Source organism: Coturnix japonica, chromosome 1 (genome assembly GCF_054131305.1).
Source record: "Coturnix japonica strain WE chromosome 1, WE-NBRP24, whole genome shotgun sequence".
Taxonomy (NCBI): domain Eukaryota; kingdom Metazoa; phylum Chordata; class Aves; order Galliformes; family Phasianidae; genus Coturnix; species Coturnix japonica.
The window spans coordinates 31,751,422-31,765,566 of record NC_140663.1 but is presented as its reverse complement, the minus strand read 5'-3'; the positions used below and the strand labels follow the sequence as shown (position 1 = coordinate 31,765,566).

Genomic DNA, 14,145 nt, shown 5'->3' with positions numbered 1-14,145 from the left:
ATTTTAATCCCCTTTCACCGGGGCAGAGCTGTAACGCACCCAGGCAGAGCCACATCCTTTCTAAGCGGGGCCCAGCCTGCAGTGAGGGTGGCTGCCTTTCTACCAGAAATAAACCAGCTGCCAAGAGGGAAAAGGAGTACCAGGGAACCCAAGGAGTCTGTTCTAAGCACCAGTTTCAACATCAGCTGTGATATAACTGCAACTCTGCAGAGCTCCTTGCTTCCAGAGTCAAATGCTGCCCGTTCCTCAGAGAAACCCACCCACCTCTGGCCATTATTCAGAGGTGCGTTCATCACAGAACTAACTGCAGCCAACGTTTTCTTTCCCTGGGTTCTCTCACTCTAAGAGCATTCACTCGAAGAATAGAAGACACAGATAAGGGATGAGCGACAAATGCATGGATGTGGATGGAGAGAGACAAGCAAGTGCATCAGACACGTAACAACAGAGCTCATCTATCTGAGGCCTCATCAGTCAAACATGCAAACACAGTAAACAGAGAAGCTTCATGCCTCTAGGTAGCCAGAGGGGCCTGTCACACCACCTGGGAGCATTTGCGCCTTTCCTACAGTGCTTTGTGGGGCTGAGCACCTGGAGGCTCTCCTTCCTTCCAAGTGTCAGCGCTGCTCTGAAAGTAACGCCTCATTTCTTCATATTAGCCCACAGCATCAGAGGCAGATGTTGGCGGTACGGCAGTGGAGGCTGAAGCTTCCCACCAATAGGCCGTTGTTGCTGTGTGACAGATGGCAGCAGAGGAGCACTGTGACACAATGCCATCTGACACAGAAGTGCGTATGAAGTAAAAGTGTGGCATTTAATTCCCCAGTGCAGGAAGAAAGGCACCCACTGACATTTATCAATGCTTGCTGAACATCCGCGGAGGCCAAATGGGATGTGAGCACAGTAAGGCAGCGGGTGGTGCATTTCAGCAGTGGTGACAGCAACAGTGGAGCAATGCATCATTAGTCAAAATGCATTTAGAAGGTCATGCGCAGCATGTCATGTGAACTGCTTTCAGCCATGCCAAACCCTCTGCCGCAAGTGCTATGTGTGCAGACAGCATCTCTACTAAAACTACTTTCAAATGGAGTATTTCTCCCTTCCCCAAATAGAACAGGGGCCAAGAAACTTCACTTCCCATTACCTGCTCGAGTTCCGCTCTCCCAAGTAGTGCTTACATTGCTTTCAATTCCACTTGGAGATGAATATTAAAACATAAAACCTTTCCCAGACCACTAACATTCCTCTGCTGGCAAAGAAATGAAGCCCAGTAGAACACTCAGCGGGACCGGGTAGAACTAGTTCAGTAGAAGGGACCATATTCCTTCTCTGCACAGATACTGTGGGGACTTGTGCTGTCCCACTGCCTACACTGCAAGGCCTGCAGCAGAACATCTGCACAAGAACTCAAGTGCAACCACACAGAACCAGTTCCTGCAGTCTGGAAGAGTCCTTTTGACTGCAGCTCAAGAGCCCATGAAGTGACTGCCTTACATTTCCCTGCTAACCCATACAAATCCCAATCTGATCCAACTACCCTGAGAAACCCTACCAATGTTGTTGGCTCAGTCAGTACAAACTGTGCTCAGAATCTGCTTTAATTCTCATGGGGCAGGCAGTTTTGCCTTTGTGTTGTCTTATCTTCTAAAACCCATTTTACCTTCAGGCTATGGCATGTGTATAGAGTTAGCTCTCTTTTACTGAGGCCAGTCTGCCTGCAGCAACAGGTAGCAGACAGGGTCATCACTGTGCATCACTTCCACTCTGCTGCACAGTGATGGGGGAAGAAGCAAGGAAAAACGACCTGCTGAAGCCTGGACTTGAGCAGAATTTTTCCCTCCAGCTCACCACAGGCTCTGGGCCTTGCAATCTGTAGCAGGTGCTGCAGAAGACACCAAAAGCCAGGCAGCAAGGTTCTTGCAAGTAGAATTCAGCAAGGAGAAGTTCTCCTAGCACGTGCTGCTGAATTATTTCCTTGTCTCTGCTCAAGGGGTGCTACTTTCCCAGGCTACTTTACGTGGAGGGAAAACACTCAAACTGCTTACCTTCCTCATTCTTCTGATACCGCTTCCAGTCAGAGCTCGATGATCTGGCGTCGTTAGATGACCTATCCTTGAATGCTTCCACTGTGAATTCATCCATGCGTTACTGAACCCACACTGTTGATCTTCCAGAGTACACACCCTATGTATTCGTGGACGAGATGTTTGCAACATGGTACTTCAAAATAGTTACCAACACTTTTCCCTGTGCTCCCCACCCCAAACTCAGCTTGGAGCCCCCGCAGTCCCCCAACCACAGCTCAGCACTCCTTCCACCCATCCCAACCTTCGCCTGACCTCTGAAGCCAGGCTATGGTCCATGATCCAATAGCGGAGAAGCCAAGTTACCCGCCACCTTCAATTTGGAAGCGTTAAAGCTGGAGCCCTTTCAAGGAAGTGGGTGTTACTTTCCTCACAACAAATTTAGAACACTAGCCGAAGAAACCCAGGTTCACTTTCTCCTGAGTGTGTTGCCTCTATTTCATGAACCTGTGCCCTTGCTTAACTTCATTCATTCCAAAATGAGGTTTAAACAAGATGAAGAGCGCTGTGCTTTTTCCATGCCCATCGGACTGTATTTCAGAATCAGAAGCTATGAAGTCTAGGAAACAATACATTTCCAAATGAAAAATAAAATAAAATAAAAAAACCGATAAGGTTTTTTTTTAACCTGATAGGGACTTTAAAAGAATATCAATAAATGTATGTGCTTCTGACTAACCTTAAACTCTGCAGAAAGTGTCTGACGAGCAGATGAAGACAACGGCTAGCCTGAACAAAATCATCTCTGGTTTCAGAAATAACAGCATTGAACCCACAGCTGTAACTCCACTGAGCTCACCTTAAGTTCTGATGTCTGAATACCTGACAGAACCGACATAATGAGCACTGAAAGGATATCAGACAACTCGAAATGAAGACAGACAAAAGTGTTTTTGTTAAATATAAAAATGGTCTTTATTTCTTCAATACAAGGTAAACTACTATTGCAGTTTAAGACCAACACAAAAGTTGGACAGCAAATTGCTTAACAGTCTCCTAAAGGCTGAAAAAAAGGAACCCATGAAAGCTAAAAGTTATGCAATATTTCAAGTATAACATCTAAAAATGATGAAAGGTAGAGATTAACTAAGTACTCCTGCTGAAAATGTATTAAAATCCACAGTTGCTAGGATACCATCTTACCTTGTTGAGAAATACAGGTCTCCGGCAACGCAATATTCAGCAGACTCTTTGGCCTGCTGGAATCAGGAAACTGCTTACTATATACACGTATAACACCCTTTGGAGTTGGGCATTCTGAGAGACATCCATTTCCTTACATTTTGCAGTGCAATTTTGCATCCCAACTCAGACAAGCTCCCATGCTGTATTTCAAAGCCATTTCTTGAACAGTTTACCCAGCCATCCTTGTGCAAAATGGGAATGAGGAAACGCAATGATACAGGAAGACAATACAGCCTTATGTTTAGAAAGTCAGCAGCGCTGGTAATCTTCATAAAAATGTAACTGTTTACCAAATAGGAATGTATTTCACTTGTAAAACACCCGGTCCTTTGTATATTACTTCTTTTTAAAGGACACCTGCACTAATTTGCAATCACTTGTATTTATAAAAGCACACACATTCCTCATTTTCTTACATTTGAAGATCAACAGAATGTCTCTTTCATAATGTAATAATAATATGCACAGTTTAAAATATTTTCTATTACAAAATACAGTACACAAGAGGGTGAGGCCAAAGTCTATTACTTAAATAGATTCCAAAGTGTCAGCACTGGGGGTGTAAAATTACATTACAAGGTATGAATAAGACAGAATTTTTTTTTACATCTGAAAGGCTCAGTTGCATTGGGATCGAAGGGAAGTACTGCTTACTATTTTCAAGAGACTTCAATCAAGTCAGTGTATTTCCAAAGAAGCTTTAAAAGATCTAAGTGCAGACACAGGCCATACCAGAGCCTACATCTGCTGCAATAACTGGTGCTATAGAAAGGATTCAGGAAATAACAAGTGCATAATTTACAAATAGAGATGCTTTATCATACTTTGTCCAACATGGGGAAAAGAAAATCCCATGAGAACATCCAACTGAGAAACTTCCCCGTTTCTTAGTAACTCATCTTCTACAACTAAGATGGTTTGAGAAGTACCCAGCAGGTGAGGTGTGTTCCAGGAGGTGGCTGCGTGGCAGCGCGTGGGAATGTAACACAAAGTATCCCACCCCTGTCTGTAACGCTCACTGCAAGGCAGTGCCGTAAACAGCTGCAACGGGAATCACTTCTGCATAAGCACTGTGACTCACTAGCGTGCTGCAACTGGGTTCAAAACCTATGGGCTCTACTACCAAAATAATTTAAATCCCAAACAAATCCACGCAGCTTGTTTCCTATGCCAAAATATTTTAGAAAGTATTCATTCTTCTTTATGCATGTGGATCTGCACTTCCCTGGGATCTTGAGTGGTTTATACCTCAATGCAGAAGCAGTTTAGCACCCTGGATCTCGGGAAGGCAGCAGCCAAACGTGCAGGTTCTACATTTGAAGCCACGTGACAACCCACCTCACTGGGCATCACTCTAGGAAATTTAAGGCTGTATCCTTACAACACAAGAACCAACGACAGACTGCATATAAAATCCTATAAATAAAAATAGGGGTGAAGTCTGTTTGACCTGTACACAGAGCATATAGATTAAAAAAAGGAAATCGGGAATTACGTGGTTCTATAAATGCCATATATTTTTACTAGAAACACAGATGACAAGTATGTACAACATGTAAATCTGAAGTTATCAACAAGTTAACTAGGAAAACATTTACAAGCATTGTGTATGCAACTAGATCATCAGGTAAAAAAGTCCCATTAGAAAAATCTAAGCCTCACCAGTTTCAAAGGAAAAAAAAAAAAACAGAGAACGCTCTCTACTCTGAAGGGAAAAAATAAAGCAATAAAGCATCAAGCTGGCGTAAACTTCATAAGGTATCTCATGTAACAACAGCTACCCCAAGCTTTCAAGCCACGCTGAAATAACAACCTCAAGTTCTGACAAACGTTTTTCATAATGCAATCAGAACCAAAGGCATTGGCACAGAAAGCAAAAAGGGAATGAAAGAAAAGGGCTGTACAGTTCCCAAAATGGTACGTTCTTCTCTTGAAGAAATGTTTCTGACCTGTCAAAACATACGGTCCAGTAGAAATTTCACTAAGGAAAAAGCACACCTTACTTAAAGGAAAAAAAAAAAAAAAAAAGCAGGCAAAAAAAAAAAAACCTACTGCAAAAAACTCTCCTGTCACTGAGATGCCACCACCCCAACCACCACCCGCTGTGGGCTTTGTCTCCCAAGACTAAGGACACACAGCCTTACCCAATTTTCAACGTTACTTATAAAAACACTGTTCAGAAGAAATATCAACTATTTCCTCACAGACTGTTTAACCATTTCATCAGTAAGAGGAGATGAAATACAAGAGTGAATATCAAAGAAGGTGGCAGGAGCCACCATGGCACCATCACCAGGCAGTGCAGTGCCCAACTGCCATTTCCTGAGCACGCACAGGAAGCCACCAGTCATACGTAATAAACCCAAACCCAGTACAATTGTATTATGGATCTGCTTACACATGATGTGCATCAGACATATTCCTTTTTGGTGTCTATCAGGGTCTTTGGATCTTTTTCTGTACAGATTACTTGTTCCATTAAAAAAAAAAAAAAAAAATCTAACAAAGCTCACAGTAGCAAGAGTACTATCTAAATAGTGACACGGTGTGCCTATCAGTTCAAACTCAGTACTCAGAGAACAGGTAGAAATAAGGGGCTTCATGTGGGGACCTCTTCTTCTAAGCCACAACACACTCAGTTTAACCTGTGTTGTCTTCTTCCTGCTAATCTTCCCCTGCTATTTCCATTGCCAGCAACAGAAATCTGCACGAGAAGCTACGCTCTGTAGAAGAGCAACAGTCTCCTTATACCTATTTCAGTGCGGAATAAAATATCAATTCCTGCATAAAATGTTCTTGATTTTTTATCTGGAGTTATAATATAGTTCTGCAATGGAACGTTACTTACCTGCTGTCTCTCCAGCATGAGCTATTCCCCATGTGACAGCTACAGGCAGGTTATTCTTCCCCTAAACTTATTACACGCAACAGTAAACAATGTTTTGAAGTAAAAAATAAAATTACAACAGTATTGTTTGTAACCAACACCTATTCACAAATAGCAGGAAATGAGTCGTGACTCATTAGATACAACTTTCAGTTTACAAAACTTTAAAAGGCAGCTTTCATTTGGAAACAGGTTCAAGCAAACATTGCAAATATCTCCTCAGTAGCAAATAGTTCCATTAACACCAGCGATCCCATGCGTGAGGATTTGAGGTACATAATTTAAGGAAAAAGAGGGGAAGGGGGTCTGGAGGTTGCAGCCCAGTCCAACAGCATCAACCTGGCTGCAGAAAATTCGGCCAAGGGTTGGTGATAAAAAATATAAGAGCATTTCAGACTTAAGCAAAGCTTCTGCAGTTGTACACGCTGCTACTGGTCCCGACTCAGCAAAGCAACAAAACCACTCACTCCGCACAAATTAGCTTAGAGCATATGTTTACATTCCTTGAAATGGGCAGAATGTAGGCACGTGCTCTGGAAAACCAAGTGGATTGAAGTGCTTTCCTGAACAGGAGAACAGATTTTTAGGTCTGCTGTAAAACCTTCTGAGAAAGAAAAATCAGTAAAAAAAATAATAGTAATAAAAAAAGAAAGAAATGAAGAGCTGTCCAAGAGTTGCTTCTTAAAGCCATCTGAGGTCTTGAAAATAAACTTAAAGCACTAAGCACAGCTACGTGAATCAGTAAAAACTAAGAATAAATCAGTTACATAATGATTTGCAACAGACAAAGAATGAGCCTTTGTAACAGGCCTCCAGAAAAGGAGTTTTTCCAAATTAAATGAATCTTTTCCATTCATTTATTCTTACTGAATTTTTCAAACAAATTTCTTGTAACCGGAGTTCAGCCTCCACGCTAAGCTCCAGCAAACTGTTTTCAAGTAAATTTACAAAACCTCATTTGACGGATTTAATTAGCGCTGCTTTTTGCGAAGATACCTCAATATTGCCCATCGTGGGCCACGGACATACAGGTGTACCTTCTGTTTCTTTTATATGCATGTGTGAATGAACCCCAAAGCATTAAGAAAGTATCAAACCCATAAAGTCTGAATAATGGAAACATCTCCTTCCTCCTGTCACATCTAATATACAGCTATTTACAGACTGTCGCAGCCTCGAGGGCGGAGGGAAGGGAGAAACACACAAGCACTGGTTCTATAAAACTGTAAACAACTGCAGGATTATTATTATTATTTAAAGCTAACCTTTGCACCCCTCAATATGAACAGTTTAAGACCATGCAAACAGTTTGATATGAACGGCAGCGTCGACCAGGATCAAGACTGTGTGAAAGAGCATTTTCAGTGCGCTCCCATCAGAGACCTGGGAGCACCTTCCTCAAAGCAAGAGAACGCGAAGAACTGCAGTTTTTACAGTTTTATACGTCAATGAGCAAGTTCACAAGCCACCTAGGTAAACACTGCTAGAAAGCAAAATAGCATTAAAGGTTTTTGTGACCACATGTCTTCGTATCAAAATTGAGCGTGTGAGAGCAACATTAGTAAGTTCAACTCACTGAATGCAAGATTAGGTTGAGGCATATGCAAGAACTATTGCGATGTTTTTAAAGACAGCATCAATGTTTTCATTGTAACATTATCTTTAAATATTGCTGAACACAAGACGTTCCCTGAGGTGTAAACATCAAATAACTTGAACAGCTTTACACATCAGCCCCATTAAACAGTTTATTACAACACTACATCTACTGTAATCAAAGTGGTGCTGTGTACAGACATTATCATATGAACATTTTAACATGAACAAACTACTATAAAAACAAGCATTTACTTGACTTTTTTTCCAATTGCTCGCACATTATAATTGCCAAATGTATATAACCAGTAATGAAGTTGCAAAAGCTATAAGGTTTAAATCACACAGGTTTCCCTCAAATAAAACAGTTAAGCAACATTTAAAAAAAAAAAAAGTAAAAGAGCTACTGGTTACCATGTATGCAGATTTGCTTTATTCAGATCTATTCCTGTTCATTTTATCCATGAATCCTTACAGGCTCAGTTCAATCACATGAAGCAAACTGCCGGACAAGCATCTTTCCTTGAAGAACGTATCTTGTCTTGTACGCTGCTCCTCTTCCTTCAGCTGTAATGTGTCAAAATTTGTGATGTAGATTTTGCTAGTCCCCATAATACACAGAAAATTGTTGCCTTATCTATACATACACAAGTCGTGCAGCTACTTCACCATATGTAAACTAACACAAACTAGCAGGAGCAGTAGCTACTTGTTTGTGCAATTGCTTTAGGATACGGTAATTAAAACCAATTGTACAACAAAATTGAAAGAATGTGAATCTCACACTTGAAAGTATCCAGTGATAAAGGCAGAAATAGCTACTGTTCCTGTGACTGATGGAAACATTTATATAGAGCGTTTACTTAAATATGAATTCTGAAAGAATAAACCAACAAGCACGTAATGTAATTTTGCCCGCAGCTAGATTTTTACATTTTTACCTGCTCGCTTACAGAACTTTTAAACCCATTTAAATTTGACATTTAAGCGATGCACTGATTGTATCGTGAAGTGGGTGGCTCACAGCCCAGTAAAATTTGAGAGTGCACAGAATTGGATAGTGGCACTTCCAAATTTCCAGCCTACTGGCAAGCAGGATGGACTTGACACCTAAAAATACACTCACAGTTTGATCGCACAAACCCACTCTTCAAGTAATACAATACAGACCTGCAGGTCTCCTCCTGCCCTAGGAAAAAAAACCAAGCCCCTACTTCCTACGCCCGTCTATTTAGGCAAATGAGGAACCACACCATTCAAAGTGAATTACCGTAAGAGTTCACAGAATACTTGGGACGGTATAATTCCATACATTGGATTTCAGTTGAATTCCATTACAGAACAATTGACTAACTTCATTTCATTAATCATTCACAATTTCAACATTCAGTTATTTCAAAATAATTTAAATCAAGTTCTTTAAAAACCCAACACATTTAATTGTTCATTTGAAAAACAGACATTTAGAGGAGCAATTTCATGAACGTACACCAGTACACAGCTGTCAAATATTCTTTTGCTATTGCAATTGCAAAGCAGTTGGGAAAACAAAACATTCCACGTTTGTATAAGTAATTCTGTGATTCTGTGATTCTGTAATTGGCACATTTCTTCTTCCCTTCCTACATGTGATTGTTAATGGTGACATTAAAAATAAGAACATAAAACGCAAGGAGCTTAGGCTGCATACCCTCCAGTATTTGGGTAAACTAATGTAATGCTGAAGCAGCAACTGGAATTTCATTTATTTGCAGCCTTTGTTCTCAAGTCATGAACCAGTAACTACTCTGGAGAAAGTTCCCTCCCCAGAGGCCAAAGTTTCCACAGACATTACATGTTTTACAAATGAACTTTTCAGAGGCTCAGTGACAAAGCACCACACCCACAGGCAGACGCATTCAGAGGTGTGGGCTACATCAGCACAAACCAATGGGAGAATTTCATGTTTTAGAGGACAAAAGGTATGACAGCTGTGAGACTGCAAGTCAGAATTTGCTGCTCTCTTGATACAATCGCTGTGGCAAGAGTTATGGATCTCGAGTACTTCTATGGCAACAGTTAACAGATCCAAAGCACCATGTGTAGGATCAACAATACTAGCATGAGAAAGCTTTGGTTCCTGAGAATAATTTGCTAGTTTTGTTAGGTTACTTATGCAACTATAGGAACTTTCAAGAAAGCACAATAAGCAGTATTTATGAGTAGTGCTTTCTAGTATGGATCCTAAGATGGTTGATACCACACTAAAACTTTCAGTATTTTTAATTTTAAAAAGCACGTGGCCAACTAAAATCCAAAGCGGTGCTAATTTTAATTCCAAATATTCTGCCAGTGTATCCTGGCAATAATCAGAAACCTTTGCGGTTCCTAAAGGAAGAAATGTATGTATGGATTATACCTTCGCTCTCAGCCTTTTTTAGTATTCTACAAGCAAATAGAATATAGAAGCAAGATACATTTCAGGGAGAAAAAGATGGAATCTCTAGTCAACCCTTCGTTGCAATGCAGTTTTCCACCTGCCATGAATTCATACGAGCTACCTGTCCCAAGCACGTGCCAGGTTTGTACAATTTAACATCATACAGCAATCAGTTTCTCAGCATTTCCACTAATGATACCCAAAGAGCAGACTTATCTGTTGAATAGTTTGTTGTGGTTTAAAAGCTAAGGAACATTTCACAAATGAAATCCCAGAACTTCAGGGATCCAACATCTTTATGCAAAATGCAACTTAAGCATTGCTTTTAACACCCAAAGACACTCTTACACCAAAACCCAAGTGATTTCTTTTATATATATGTATAAAAGAAGATATATATATCTTATATAAGAGTATATATAGAGTAACAACTATTTTTTCCTTTAATTCCAATCATCCAAGCAAGCATGTGAAAATTCTACAGCAATTTAAAGCCTTATGTGCATACATCTGTCTGTTTATAATAGTGATTTATTAGATAGTTTCAGAGACTGAATTTCAATCTCACAGAACAATTGCAATTGAGTAAAGTGCATGGTACATATTTTTCATCATATTCTAGTAGCTCCTAAGTATTAATGTAGTTCTCGTTTATTTTATTCTATACATAGGGGGAAAAATATACAAAGGCAAAAATCCCATTTAAAAAAAATTAACTTAAACTAGGTTCCAGATTACCAGAAACTCCCAAGTATTGTTGTTTAGCTACAACAGTACAGTGAGAATTAAAAAATTTCAAGCTTGACACTGTGTTTGCCATTCTGCACGTCAAGTGAGACACGCGTCAGTCTTTGCCCATCATACACGTAGAAATTACCTACTCTACCATCGCTAACAACTCTTCCATTTGCGGTATTTTCCCCCATCCTTTATTAATGTACTTACCTGATATCTTTGATTTACTGTTGCTCTTAAATGAAAAACACCAAGACTGAACAACCTCCTGATGTTATAAACAATATTGTATGGACAGAAAAAGAACACTCCCAAACTACAGTTTGGTTCATTGCACGCTTCTCCTACTATCCCAGCCCATCTATTCACCAAAGACAGATGATGAGTAGAGGTACGTTCAGAAAACCAGATTTTTAGTTTACAAATTCAAATGCTATGAGGTTGGAAAGCACCTTTCACATTAATATATGAGGAAGACACAAAAGGTAGATCAGGCTGCCACAGGAAAACATAAAATGAAGATTGTTCCCTCTCTTATTTTTTGGAAAAGGAAATCTTACTTCTCAAACCACAATGAGCAAAATGAAAAAAAAAAGAATGAGCCTGTTTGTTCTCTGGAGAATGCTGTACAAAACCCATGCTTTCAGTGCAAGCAAATTATTTGTTTCAAGTGCTTTAATTCCTTTTAGACAAATTTCTTATGGAACTTTCATTCAGCTCAAATTTGTTGAGACTACCAATTTCACAAAGCAAGGGGAAAAAGCACAGGCCGTGAGGAACAGAAAATACGTGTGCCTTGAGACACTTCAGAAGGCAGTAAAATTACAGCAGCATTCATGAGAAGAAGTAATAAGACTTTCAGTTCATTTGGTTTTCAAACCATCTTATCACCCTCAAGAAAATGAAATTACAAAACATTAAGAAACAAAACATATGCTTCTGTAAAGCACCAGAATAGCTATCAAACAGACTAGAGGAGGTATACAGAACAATGGCATTGTTAATCTCTTACAGTCTAAAGTGGATTTCAGCTATTGAAACAGATGCACAGTGCATAATTTCTGTGGTAAATGCTAGAAACATAAAAAATGCCAACCCCACATAAATTCTTCCTCAAAAATACACATAAAAAGAGTAGGTAAATAGCACTCACTATAGCTCAATACCAGTAAGATCTGGAACCGCCCTAGACAGGCACATGCATATCTAGGGTCTTGAGCAATGCTCCTACACAATTTACTTGAGGTTGCTTATTATTAAAGCTCATTATTAAAAGAGTTTACAAAAATAAGCATTTTCCTATTAATTTTCTTAAAAGTACCATTTCCCCTCCTACTGACATTAAAAAATAAAATAAAATACAACCATATTAGTTCTTAAACCACTCCAAAGCTGAAACTATTTCAGATACCTGAGAGCAGTTACTGAAGAAGCAGACTAGCCTCAGAAGTGCATTTGTACAGATGATTTTGCTTACAGTGGTTTGAGAATAGAAAAATCAGAGAAAAGCCATGAAAAAATGGAATACAAAGTCTACATACATCACCAGCTGTTACAATGTTAGTGTATTTTTTCCTTGCAGTTCAGTCCAAATCCAGCTTAATTAAGAAATCTCAAATGACCCAGTAACAAAAACATAAAATGAGAAACTTAACATTCAGCAGTTATAGAAATTCAGACAGATTAAGATTGGGACAATGTATCAGCTAGAAATACATCATTGTGCATCAGATAAACTAAAAGAGAAAAAAATCTGTCTAAAAAAAGAATCAGGACTCATGCTGATGAAGTTACAATACTATTCTGTTTGTACACATTCATTTTCCTTGTTTCTTAATCCTAAACATCATTCTGTTAGTCTCTTAGCTTTCTCAACTAATACAGTTCAGACATTTGTCTTTTAAATCCATTATTCTTTTATATCTATAGACTTTCTATGTGCAAAGGCAAGATAGTTTGAGAAAATGTTTAGTCCACAGCAACTCTGGAGAACGGGTTATTAATGCATGTGAAGCCTTCCTCAAGTGAAGGCACATAAGAATCTTGCAAGAATTTAATCTTAAATCAATAAGTGTACAAACAGAAGTGTAAATATTTACTATGGTACATCTGAACTTTTAAAATAGAGTTTTATAATGAATACATTCATTAAGTTATTCCAATTTAATCCATCTCTAAGTGTAGTAAATACAATACAAAGTGAATTTCACTGTATACAAAAATATTCACATCTAAACTAGATGTGTAACACCTTTTTTCTTTTCTTTTTCTTTTTTAATATGCCAGTACAGTATCACATTTATGACTGTAAATACACACAGAAATAAGGAGAAGTACAGGTGCCAATCAGAGGGTGAGGGCACACAGGCAACTTTGTGTTACTTGGTAAAACACAGTAATGTGGGGAGTGACTCTTCAGCACTGCTGATGTTTATTAAGTGACTGAGATTGTTAAATCTGTTTATGAAAATTAACTAATGTAAAGAGCAAAACAACAAAAAAATGTATGGCAACATACATCTTGGTGAAAGTGAAACATACAAACCAAAAGATCACTGCACTTTGTGTGTGTGTGTATATATATGTATATGTATATATGCATATATATAAACAAAACTACAGTAAAACCCCTCTTCATTTAGACAGAAACAAGACAAAATGTTTACAACTTAACTTCTAAAAAAAAATATTAAACATCTTCATTTAGATGTGGAACATTTAATTTGTTCTTTAAATCAAGCTCTTAGAACCTATATATATTCTTTGTGCAAGGGAATCTTACCTATGCAACTCCTCTGTAAAGAGCTCCCAGCACACAACAAAGCCAAAGGAAGTTGCATATACAAATCCCACCTGAACTGAGTCCGATCCCATGGTAAGACTAAATGTAATTTTGAAATTGTATTTTGGATATTACAAAATGCAGCCTAATGGTATTGGACATGTTTTGTTGGGGTAGGGAATCTGTACTTGGCACAGAAACTCCACATAAGTATATACAATAGTCTAAATACACAAAAATTATATTAACAAAGTATGTCAAGGACAAAAAAAAATAGTTGCCAAACCCCAGATTAACAATTTTTAGTATAACTTGCTCAACTCCAAAAGAATTAAAAAAAAAAACAACACCAAAACCAACTCTGGAAGTACATCCATCATTCAGTTCAGTGGTTACCTCCTAGTAATAAGAACTATTTGCAAATATCACAAATAGTAATTCATGATAAAAGGGAAAA

The 14,145-nt window shown here is 38.8% G+C and overlaps 1 protein-coding gene across 4 annotated transcripts in view; it reads right to left on the bottom strand.

Annotated features, from left to right (window-relative positions):
* Window positions 1-2,974: 2,974 nt before the first annotated feature.
* Window positions 2,975-14,145, bottom strand: part of CPSF6 (cleavage and polyadenylation specific factor 6) — a 28,661-nt gene continuing 17,490 nt past the window's right edge. For 3 of the 4 annotated variants that reach the window (XM_015856175.3, XM_015856184.3, XM_015856193.3), the window contains one exon: window positions 7,891-8,319. The gene's annotated coding sequence lies outside the window, so the exon portion shown is untranslated. Of the gene's footprint in view, window positions 8,320-14,145 lie in introns of all 4 variants that reach the window. The other variant, XM_015856202.3, reaches the window with a different exon arrangement.